This window comes from Tursiops truncatus, chromosome 4 (assembly GCF_011762595.2).
Source record: "Tursiops truncatus isolate mTurTru1 chromosome 4, mTurTru1.mat.Y, whole genome shotgun sequence".
Lineage (NCBI taxonomy): Eukaryota > Metazoa > Chordata > Mammalia > Artiodactyla > Delphinidae > Tursiops > Tursiops truncatus.
Window position 1 is genome coordinate 107,508,805 of NC_047037.1, and position 12,641 is coordinate 107,521,445.

A 12,641-nucleotide genomic window follows, 5' to 3' on the forward strand; every position below is an offset into this window, starting at 1 on the left:
TTTTATTTTTATTTCCATTTCTCTAGGAGGTGGGTCAAAAAGGATGTTGCTGTGATTTATGTCATAGAGTATTCTGTCTGCTTTCCTCTAAGACTATTATAGTGTCTGGCATTAAATTTAGGTCTTTAATCCATTTTGAGTTTATTTTTGTGTATGGTCTTAGGGAGTGTTCTAATCTCATTCTTTTACATGTAACTGTCCAATTTTCCCAGCACCACTTATTGAAGATGCTGTCTATTCTCCATTGTATATTCTTACCTCCTTTATCAAAGTTAAGGTGACCATATGTACATGGGTTTATCTCTGGGCTTTCTATCCTGTTCCATTTATCTATATTTCTGTTTTTGTGCCAGTAGCATGCTGTCTTGATTACTGTCACTTTGTAGTATAGTCTGAAGCCTGGGAGCCTGATTCCTCCAGCTCTGCTTTTCTTTCTCAAGATTGCTTTGGCTATTCAGGTCTTTTGTGTTTCCATACTAATTGTGAAATGTTTGTTCTAGTTCTGTGAAAAAAGCCATTGGTAGTTTGATAGAGATTGCATTTAATCTGTACATGGTTTTGGGTAGTATAGTCATTTTCACAATGTTGATTCTTCCAATCCAAGAGCATGGTATATCTCTCCATCTGATTGTATCATCTTTAATTTCTTCCATCAGTGTCTTATAGTTTTCTGCATACAGGTCTTTTGTTTCCTTAGGTAGGTTTGTTCCTAGGCATTTTATTCTTTTTGTTGCAAGGTAAATGGGAGTGTTTCTTTAATTTCTCTTTCAGATATTTCATCATTAGTGTATAGGAATGCAAGAGATTTCTGTGCATTAATTTTGTATCCTGCAACTTTACCAAATTCATTGATTACCTCTAATACTTTTCTGGTAGCATCTTTAGGATTCTCTATGTATAGTATCATGTCACCTTCAAACAGCATGTCTCTGATTGCTGTGGCTATAACTTCCAAAACTATGTTGAAGAATAGTGGTGAAAGTGGGCAAACTTATCTTATTCCTGATCATAGTGGAAATGGCCTAAGTTTTTAACCATTGAGAACGAGGTTGGCTTTTGGTTTGTCATATATGGCCTGTATTATGTTGAGGTAAGTTCCCTCCATGTATACTTTCTGTAGGGTTTTTGTCATAAATATGTGTTGAATTTTGTTGAAAGCTTTTTCTGCATCTATTGATATAATCATATGCTTTTTATCCTTCAGTTTGTTAATATGGTATATCACATTGATTGATTTACATATATTAAACAATTCTTGAATTCCTGGGATAAACCCCACTTGATCATGGTGTATGATCCCTTTAATGTGCTGCAGGATTCTTTTGGCTAGTCTTTTGTTGAGCAGTTTTGCATCTATTTCATCACAGATATGGGCCTGTAGTTTTCTTTTTCGTGACATCTTTGTGTGGTTTTGGTATCAGGGTGATGTTGGCCTTGTAGAATGAGTTTGGAGGTTTCCTCCCTATGCTATATTTTTGAAGAGTTTGAGAAGGATAGGTGTTACTTCTTCTCTAAATGTTTGATGGAATTCGCTGGTGAAGCCATCTAGTCCTGGGCTTTTTTTTGTTCGAAGTTTTTTAACCAAAATCTCAATTTCAGTGCTTGTGATTGGTCTCTTTATATTTTCTATTTCTTCCTGATTCAGTCTTGGAATGTGCTTTTCTAAGAATTTGTCTATTTCTTCTCGGTTGTCCATTTTATTGGCATAGAGTTGCTTGTAGTAACCTCTCATAATCCTTTGTATTTCTCGAGTGTCAGTTGTTACTTCTCCTTTTACATTTCTAATTCTGTTGAGTGTTCTCCTTTTTTTTTTTGGATGAGTCTCATTAACGGTTTATTAATTTTGTTTATCTTCTCAAAGAACCACCTTTTAGTTTTATTTATCTTTGTTATTGTTTCCTTCATTTCTATTTCATTTATTTCTGATGTGATCTTTATGATTTCTTTCCTTCTGCTAACTCTGGGTTTTTTTTTGTTCTTCTTTCTCTGATTGCTTTAGGTGTAAGGTTAGGTTGTTTATTTGAGATATTTCTTGTTTCTTGAAGTAGGATTTTACTGCTATATACTTCTCTCTTAGAACCTCTTTTGCTGCATCCCATAGATTTTGGGTCATTGTGTTTTCCTTGGCATTTGTTTCTAAGTATTTTTTTTATTTCCTCTTTGATTTATTTAGTGATGCCTTGGTTATTTAGTAACGTATTGTTTAGCCTCCATGTGTTTGTATTTTTTACAGTTTCTTTCCTGTACTTGATATCTAGTCTCTTAGCGTTGTGGTCAGAAAAGATACTTGATATGATTTCAGTGGTCTTAAATATATCAAGGCTTGATATGTGACCCAAGTTATGATCTATCTTGGAGAATGTTCCATGACCACTTGAGAAAAAAGTGTTTTCTGTTGTTTGTTGATGGAATGTCCTATAAATATCAATTTAGTCCATCTTGTTTAATGTATCATTTAAAGCTTGTGTTTCCTTATTTATTTTCATTTTGGTTGATCTCTCCATTGGTGAAAGTGGGGTCTTAAAGTGCCTTACTATGATTGTGTTGCTGTCAGTTTCCTCTTTTATGGCTATTAGCATTTAGTTTAGTGTGGAGGATTTTTACCTTGTTCCTTCATCTGCTGCATATCTCTCTGTCATCTCATTTTGCTTAGCTTACTGAGTTTGGGATCTGCTTTTCACAGGCTACAGGTTCATAGTTCCCATTGTTTTTGGTGTCTTCCCTCAGTTGGTAAGGTTGGCTCAGTGGGTCATGTAGGCTTCCTAGTGGAGGGGACAGGTGCCTGTGTTCTGGTGGATGAAGCTGGATCTTGTCTTTGTGGTGGGCAGGACCATGTTTGTGGTGTGGTTTGGGGTGTCTGTGAAGTTAGTATTCTTTTAGTCAGCCTCTCTTCTAATGGGTGGGTTTGTTTTCTTGTTTGCTAGTTTTTCGGCATGGGGTGTCCAGCACTGGGGCCTAGTGGTCATTGAATGTAGCTGTGTGTTAGCATTGAGATGGAGATCCCTGGGAGAACTCTTGCTGATTGATATTATGTAGAGCCAGGAGGTCTCTGGTGGTCCAGTGTCCTGAACTCGGCTCTCCCACCACATAGGCTCAGTCCTGATACCCGGCCAGAACACCAAGACCATGTCAGCCACATGGGCAGGTACCTGGGGAGTTTCTTTCCTTTTTGGAAGTCTGAGGTCTTCTGCCAGCATTCAGTGGGTGTCCTGTAGAAATTGTTCACATGTAGATGTATTTTTGATGTATTTATGGGGAGGAAGGTGATCTCCATGTCTTACTCCTCCACCATTTTGAAGGTCCACCCACTCAATTCCTCTTTAAGTGATCTTGGAGAAACCCAAAACAAAGCCATTGATAATTTCAGTGATGTATATTTCCTTTGAAGTTTAGTGAATATTTGAATGATATATGAAAGAGAAGATACATAATGTGTAGGTTTTATGAAGCAGAAAATTACAATAGAAATTTCTACTTTAGTTTTGTCTTAACTCTGACTTTGGTAGCAGCCACTCCTCTACTTGTCTATATGTGGTTGTATAGGTGACAAGTGTCTGGACATAAACATTTAATATAAATGATCACATTAAATTTGTTTGCATGACTACTTTAAAAATTCAGACTCTCGGTACTTTTCACAGTTAGAAAAACAAAGAATAGCTGACACATCTAGCCTGTCTCAGCAGTAAATAATTCCTTTTTGTTGAGAAAACTATAAACACATTTTTCAGGAACGAAGGAGTCTGATAAACTTATGATTTAGGAAAGTAGAGAGTGCCCTGTGGTAACTCTGTAAGGGGATAAATCTGCAAGAGAAGCAGCCTTCAGTGTGTAATTTGAATCTTACTCTACAACTCCATGTTACTCCAAAGATCTGTTTGACACAACTATATATGTGATCAAATTAATTTTACATTCATTTAGTATTTTACTTTGTAGTTAATTTTTAATATATTGTCTTAAAATTAGGCATATCTTTTGGGCAGATTGGTGAATAAAATGCAATTTGACTGAACTGTGTTTTCTTTTTTTTTTTTTAACATCTTTATTGGGGTATAATTGCTTTACAATGGTGTGTTAGTTTCTGCTTTATAACAAAGTGAATGAGTAATACATATACATATGTTCCCATATCTCTTCCCTCTTGTGTCTCCCTCCCTCCCACCCTCTCTATCCCACCCCTCCAGGCGGTCACAGAGCACTGAGCCGATATCCCTGTGCCATGCGGCTGCTTCCCACTAGCTATCTACCTTACGTTTGTTAGTGTGTATATGTCCATGCCTCTCTCTCGCCCTGTCACAGCTCACCCTTCCCCCTCCCCATAACCTCAAGTCCGTTCTCCAGTAGGTTTGTGTCTTTATTCCTGTCGTACCCCTAGGTTCTTCATGATATTTTTTTTTCTTAAATTCCATATATATGTGTTCGCATACGGTATTTGTCTTTTTCTTTCTGACTTACTTCACTCTGTATGACAGACTCTAGGTCTATTCACCTCATTACAAATAGCTCAATTTCGTTTCTTTTTATGGCTGAGTATTATTCCATTGTATATATGTGCCACATCTTCTTTATCCATTCATCTGATGATGGGCACTTAGGTTGTTTTCATCTCCAGGCTATTGTAAATAGAGCTGCAATGAATATTTTGGTACATGATTCTTTTTGAATTATGGTTTTCTTAGGGTATATGCCCAGTAGTGGGATTGCTGGGTCATATGGTAGTTCTATTTGCAGTTTTTTAAGGAACCTCCATACTGTTCTCCATAGTGGCTGTATCAATTCACATTCCCATCAGCAGTGCATGAGTGTTCCCTTTTCTCCACACCCTCTCCAGCATTTATTGTTTCTAGATTTTTTGATGATGGCCATTCCGACTGGTGTGTGATGATATCTCATTGTAGTTTTGATTTGCATTTCTCTAATGATTAATGATGTTGAGCATTCTTTCATGTGTTTGTTGGCAGTCTGTATATCTTCTTTGGAGAAATGTCTATTTAGGTCTTCTGCCCATTTTTGGATTGGGTTGTTTGTTTTTTTGTTATTGAGCTGCATGAGCTGCTTGTAAATTTTGGAGATTAATCCTTTGTCAGTTGCTTCATTTGCAAATATTTTCTCCCATTCTGAGGGTTGTCTTTTGGTTTTGTTTATGGTTTCCTTTGCAGTGCAAAAGCTTTGAAGTTTTATTAGGTCCCATTTGTTTATTTTTGTTTTTATTTCCATTACTCTAGGAGGTGGGTCAGAAAGGATCTTGCTGTGATTTATGTCATAGAGTGTTCTGCCTATGTTTTCCTCTAAGAGTTTGATAGTTTCTGGCCTTACATTTAGCTCTTTAATCCATTTTGAGCTTATTTTTGTGCATGGTGTTAAGGAGTGATCTAATATCAGACTTTTACATGTATCTGTCCAGTTTTCTCAGCACCACTTATTGAAGAGGCTGTCCTTTCTCCACTGTACATTCCTGCCACCTTTATCAAAGATAAGGTGTCCATATGTGCATGGGTTTATCTCTGGGCTTTCTATCTTGTTCCATTGATCTATCTTTCTGTTTTTGTGCCAGTACCATACTGTCTTGATTACTGTAACTTTGTAGTATAGTATGAAGTCAGGGAGCCTGATTCCTCCAGCTCCTTTTTTCGTTCTCAAGATTGCTTTGGCTATTCGGGGTCTTTTGTGTTTCCATACAAATTGCAAAATTTTTTGTTCTAGTTCTGTGAAACATGCCAGTGGTAGTTTGATAGGGAATGCATTGAATCTATAGATTGCTTTGGGTAGTAGAGTCATTTTCACAATGTTGATTCTTCCAATCCAAGGACATGGTATATCTCTCCATCTCTTTGTATCATCTTTAATTTCTTTCATCAGTTCTTATAATTTTCTGCATACAGGTCTTTTGTCTCCTTAGGTAGGTTTATTCCTAAATATTTTATTATTTTTGTTGCAATGGTAAATGGGAGTGTTTTCTTGATTTCACTTTCAGATTTTTCATCATTAGTATATAGGAATGCCAGAGATTTCCGTGCATTAATTTTGTATCCTGTCACTTACCAAATTCATTGATTAGCTCTAGTAGTTTTCTGGTAGTATCTTTAGGGTTCTCTATGTATAGGATCATGTCATCTGCAAACAGTGACAGCTTTACTTCTTCTTTTCCGATTTGGATTCCTTTTATTTCCTTTTTTTCTCTGATTGCTGTGGCTAAAACTTCCAAAACTATGTTGAATAAGAGTGGTGAGAGTGGGCAACCTTGTCTTGTTCCTGATCTTAGTGGAAATGCTTTCAGTTTTTCACCATTGAGGATGATGTTTGCTGTGGGCTTGTCATATATGGCCTTTATTATGTTGAGGAAAGTTCCCTCTATGCCTACTTTCTGCAGGGTTTTTATCATAAATGGGTGTTGAATTTTGTCAAAAGCTTTCTCTGCATCTATTGAGATGATCATATGATTTTTCTCCTTCAATTTGTTAATATGGTTTATCACACTGATAGATTTGCATATATTGAAGAATCCTTGCATTCCTGGAATAAACCCCACTTGATCATGGAGTACGATCCTTTTAATGTGCTGTTGGATTCTGTTTGCTAGCATTTTGTTGAGGATTTTTGCATCTATGTTCATCAGTGATATTGGCCTGTAGTTTTCATTCTTTGTGACATCCTTGTCTGGTTTTTGTATCAAGGTGATGGTGACCTCGTAGAAGGAATTTGGGAGTGTTCCTCCCTCTGCTATATTTTGGAAGAGTTTGAGAAGGATAGTTGTTAGCTCTTCTCTAAATGTTTGATAGAATTCGCCTGTGAAGCCATCTGGTCCTGGGCTTTTGTTTGTTGGAAGATTTTTAATCACAGTTTCCATTTCAGTGCTTGTGATTGGTCTGTTCATATTTTCTGTTTCTTCCTGATTCAGTCTTGGCAGGTTGAGCATTTCTAAGAATTTGTCCATTTTTTCCAGGTTGTCCATTTTATTGGCATAGAGTTGCTTGTAGTAATCTCTCATGACCTTTTTTATTTCTGCAGTGTCAGTTTTTACTTCTCCTTTTTCATTTCTAATTCATTGATTTGAGTCTTCTCCTTTTTTTCTTGATGAGTCTGGCTAGTGGTTTGTCTATTTTGTTTATCTTCTCAAAGAACCAGCTTTTAGTTTTATCGATCTTTGCTATTGTTTCCTTCATTTATTTTTGATCTGATATTTATGATTTCTTTCCTTCTGCTAGCTTTGGGGTTTTTTTGTTCTTCTTTCTCTTATTGCTTGAGGTGCAAGGTTAGGTTGTTTATTTGAGATGTTTCCTGCTTCTTAAGCTGGGCTTGTATTGCTATAAACTTCCCCCTTAGAACTGCTTTTGCTGCATCCCATAGATTTTGGGTCGTTGTGTCTCCATTGTCATTTTTTTCTAAGTATTTTTTTTTTAATTTCCTCTTTGATTTCTTCAGTGATCACTCCATTATTAAGTAGTGTATTGTTTAGCCTCCATGTGTTTGTATTTTTTACAGATCTTTTCCTGTAATTGATATCTAGTCTCATGGCGTTGTGGTCGGAAAAGATACTTGATACAATTTCAATTTTCTTAAATTTACCAAGGCTTGACTTGTGACCCAAGATATGATCTATCCTGGAGAATGTTCCATGACCACTTGAGAAAAAAGTGTTTTCTGTTGTTTTTGGATGGAGTGTCCTATAAATATCAATTAAGTCCATCTTGTTTAATGTATCGTTTAAAGCTTGTGTTTCCTTATTTATTTTCATTTTGGATGATCTGTCCATGGGTGAAAGTTGGGTGTTAAAGTCCCCTACTATGAATGTGTTACTGTCGATTTCCCATTTTATGGCTGATAGTATTTGCCTTATGTATTGAGGTGCTCCTATGTTGGGTGCATAAATATTTACAATTGTTATATCTTCTTCTTGGATCGATCCCTTGATCATTATGTAGTGTCCTTCTTTGTCTCTTCTAATAGTCCTTATTTTAAAATCTATTTTGTCTGATATGAGAATTGCTACTCAAGCTTTCTTTTGGTTTCCATTTTCATGGAATATCTTTTTCTATCCCCTTAGTTTCAGTCTGTATGTGTCTCTAGGTCTGAAGTGGGTCTCTTGTAGACAGCGTATATAAGGGTCTCGTTTTTGTATCCATTCAGCCAATCTTTGTCTTTTCGTGGGAGCATTTAGTCCATTTACATTTAATGTAATTATCGATATGTATGTTTCTATTCCCATTTTCTAAATTGTTCTGGGTTCGTTATTATAGGTCTTTTCCTTCTCTTGTGTTTCTTGTCTAGAGAAGACCCTTTAGCATTTGTTGTAAAGCTGGTTTGGTGGTGCTGAACATCTCAGCTTTTGCTTGTCTGTAAAGGTTTTAATTTCTCCATCAAATCTGAATGAGATCCTTGCTGGGTAGAGTAGTCTTGGCTGCAGGTTTTTCTCCTTCATCACTTTCAGTATGCCCTGCCACTCCCTTCTGGTTTGTCGGGTTTCTGCTGAGAGATCAGCTGTTAACCTTATGGGGATTCTCTTGTGTGTTACTTGCTGTTTTTCCCTTGCTGCTTTTAATATATTTTCTTTGTACTTAATTTTTGACAGTTTGATTAATATGTGTCTTGGCATATTTCTCCTTGTATTTATCCTGTATGGGACTCTCTGTGATTCCTGGACTTGATTAACTACTTCCTTTCCCATATTAGGGAAGTTTTCAACTATAATCTCTTCAAATATTTTCTCAGTCCCTTTCTTTTTCTCTTCTTCCTCTGGAATCCCTATAATTCAAATGTTGGTGCATTTAATGTTGTCCCAGAGGTCTCTGAGGTCTCTCAGTTCTTTTCATTCTTTTTTCTTTATTATGCTCTGCAGTAGTTATTTCCACTATTTTATCTTCCAAGTCACTTATCGGTTCTTCTGCCTCAGTTATTCTGCTATTGATCCCATCTAGAGTACTTTTAATTTCATTTATTGTGTTGTTCATCATTGTTTGTTTCATCTTTATTTCTTCTACATCCTTGTTAACTGTTTCTTATATTTTGTCCATTTTATTTCCAAGATTTTGGATCATCCTTACTATCATTATTCTGAATTCTTTTTCAGGTAGCCTGCCTATTTCCTCTTCATTTGTTCGGTCTGGTGCATTTTTATCTTGCTCCTTTATCTGCTGTGTGTTTTTCTGTCTTCTCATTTTGCTTATCTTACTGTGTTTGGGGTCTCCTTTTTGCAGGCTGCTGGTTCATAGTTCCCGATTTTTTTGATGTCTGTCTCCAGTGGATAATGTTAATTCTGTGGGTTGTGTAGGCTTCCTGGTGGAGGGGACTTGTGCCTGTGTTGTGGTGGATGAGGCTGGATCTTGTCTATCTAGTGGGAAGGTTCACGTCTGGTGGTGTGTTTGGGGGTGTCTGTGGCCTTATTATGATTTTAGGCAACCTCTCTGCTAATGGATGCGGTTTTGTTCCTGTTTTGCTAGTTGTTTGGCATAGGTTGTCCAGCACTCTAGCTTGTTGGTCGTTGAGTGAAGCTGGATGCTGGTGTTAAGATGGAGATCTCTGGGAGATTTTTGCCATTTGATATTATGTGGACCTGGGAGGTCTCTTGTTGACCAGTGTCCTGAAGTTGGCTCTCCCACCCCAGAGGCAGAGCCCTGACTCCTGGCTGGAGCAGCAAGAGCCTTTCATCTACACGGCTCAGAATAAAAGGGAGAAAAAGTAGAGAGAATTAGTAGAAGTATGAAGAAATAAAGAAAGAAAAAAAGGAGGGAAGGAAGGAAGGAAGGAAGGAAGAAAGAAAGAAAGAAGCAAAGAAGGAACAAAGGCAAGAAGGAAAGAAAGGAGGGAGGGATGGAGGGAGGAAGGAAGGAAGGAGGGAAGGAAGGAAAAAAGACAGAAAGAAAGAAGATACAGTAAAATAAAATAAAGTATAATAAAGTTATTTAATTAAAAAATATTTAGGGAAAAAAAAAGGGATGGATAGAACCTTAGGACAAATGTTGGAAGCAAAGCTATACAGAGAAAATCTTACACAGAAGCATACACATACACCCTCACAAAAAGAGGAAAAGGGGAAAAAATCATAAATCTTGCTCTCAGAGACCACCTCCTCAATTTGGGATGATTCGTTGTCTAAAGGAGGGAAGGAAGGAAGGAAGGAAGGAAGAAAGGAAAGAAAGAAAGAAAGAAAGAAAGAAAGAAAGAAAGAAAGAAAGAAGGTAAAGTATAATAAAGTTATTAAAATTAATTATTAAGAAAAAAATTTAAAAACAAACCATGGATGGATAGAACCCTAGGACAAATGGTGGAAGCAAAACTATACAGACAAGATCTCACACAGAAGCATACACATACACATTCACAAAAAGAGGAAAAGGGGAAAAAATCATAGATCTTGCTCTTGAAGCCCACCTCCTCAATTTGGGATGACTCTGTCTATTCACGTGTTCCACAGATGCAGTGTACATCAAGTTGATTGTGGAGTTTTAATCCGCTGTTACTGAGGCTACTGGGAGAGATTTCCCTTTCTCTTCTTTGTTCTCACAGCTCCCAGGGGCTCAGCTTTGGATTTGGCCCTGCCTCTGCGTGTAGGTCGCTGGAGGGCGCTCTGTTTTTTGCTCAGACAGGACGGGGTTAAAGGAACGGCTGATCCAGGGGCTCTGGCGCACTCAGGCTGGGGGGAGGGACAGGCACTCCTTGCGGGGCGGGCCTGCGGCGACAGAGGCCGGCGTGACGTTGCACCAGCCTGAAGCCCACCGTGCTGAACTGTGTTTTCTAATATTATCCTTCAGTTTGCTTTTCAAGTCACTTTTACCAAAGAAAATAGTGCAATTAATGAAATAAAACAATATATATCTATACTGGATACTTCTATTCAAGTCACCATCAACCCAGAATTATGAGTCTTAAAAGACTTGAAATTTCACTCCTTACATATGCCACCCTGTTTTACATAGTGATTGAAGGGATGAAGTATATTTGTTGAACTACATTTATTTACCTCATTCCCTGAGAAATTACACCATACTGAATCCAGGTTTATATCACATTTTAGAAAAGTGTACCTTAGGGTTAATCTTGTGTAATGTCTGTAAAGACCTGAAGATACAAAAAACTAAAACAATCATCTATCTGACATCTATAAAGGTGAATGGCATTTTTATCAAAAGTACTCACTGAAGTTAATGTTTGGGACTGTTTTCTCTTTCCTAGTCCTGAGATGTCCACATATAGCTTTGTAGAGTTGTTCATGCCATTCTTTATTAAAACTTGCAGTCTTAATTTTTTTTCCCAGTGTGAAGCAGAGAATAAGAGACTAACCTTTACGTTTTTCTTAAATTCACTTGGGCGCATAACATATTATATATTTTCTGCTGTTTCTGTTTTGCTGAAAACTTAGAATCCTACTTTGTCCTTTGAGACCATTTTTCATCACATGTTCTGCGAACAGACAACGTATAAAAAATAAGCATCCTACACATCCTACAGTTCTTGCCTGTCTCCTATGTTTCTCTTAACTGAATTATTTGGGTTCCTAAGAATATTTCCAGTTGTTTCCTTTAGGGAATCTCACCCCATTTTTAATTGTGTTGAAGCAATGACCATATATTTCATTTTTGACACCTGAGATGAAATTGGCCTTGTCAACATCACAACTAATACATTTTTGGTCTTCTGAAACCACACAGATCTATCACAGAAATTAAATAAAAGTTTTCCTTAATTATAGCACAATATTCAATTCAAAACAAAAGCAAAAGTAATTTGAAGTCAATCAACTTGTGTGTTGATAAATTCAGCAACAAAAAATATTTTATAGGAAAAGAGAAAAATCAGTTCTATCAATTTGAAAAAAACTCTAAGCAAAATATCTTGGATTTCATAACATTTTAGACTAAGAACAATAATGTGAGCTAATAACTTTTGAATATTCTAGATAACAGTTTTGTACAGCAATATTGATTATCATAAACTTCCACAAATGGACTTAGGCTGTACACAGATAACCTATTTTCTTCTTTAGAGTATGAATGAATTTTTAAATATTTCTCTAGTAATTTGCCTTGGGTTTTCTTCTGAAAGAAAGCTAAGCAGACATTTCCTGAATAGTTTTATAGTGAGATGGAAGATTGGAAACGACACTGAATAAAGCTAATGCAAACAAAACTCTGATTCACTATTTAAAGCCTCATGGAATCTAACCTTTTAAACTTGTATTTTGCAAACACACAAATGACCTTTAAAACTAAGTGGTAAAGTCTGCTGTTAGATTCACTGTGGTTTGCTACTGGTGGTGGGTGTTGGATTTTGTTTTCTTGACATATCTTTAGAAATGCTTCTGTGTTCCAATAAATAGTGATTAAATAGCATAAAAAGGAAAAGGAAAACTGGTCAGAAGAAAATTTTATGTCTATGCACATCTTAATTTAAGCAGAAGATTGGAGGAATTTTCCAGGGATGCATTAACAAAGTTTGTCTTACAATATTCAGAAGCAGTGGTTCACCTCTTGCTATTTAGGCTGTTTAGCATAGAAGTTAAGGGGGCAAGAGCTAAACTCTGAGATTATATGTGCCTCTTTCCCAACAAGTTAATTAGCCTTTCTAAATATTTTTTGTAATCTAGAAAGTGAAGCTAAGACTTGACATTCCTCATAGGGTCTCACTGAGGATCAAATGAGGCA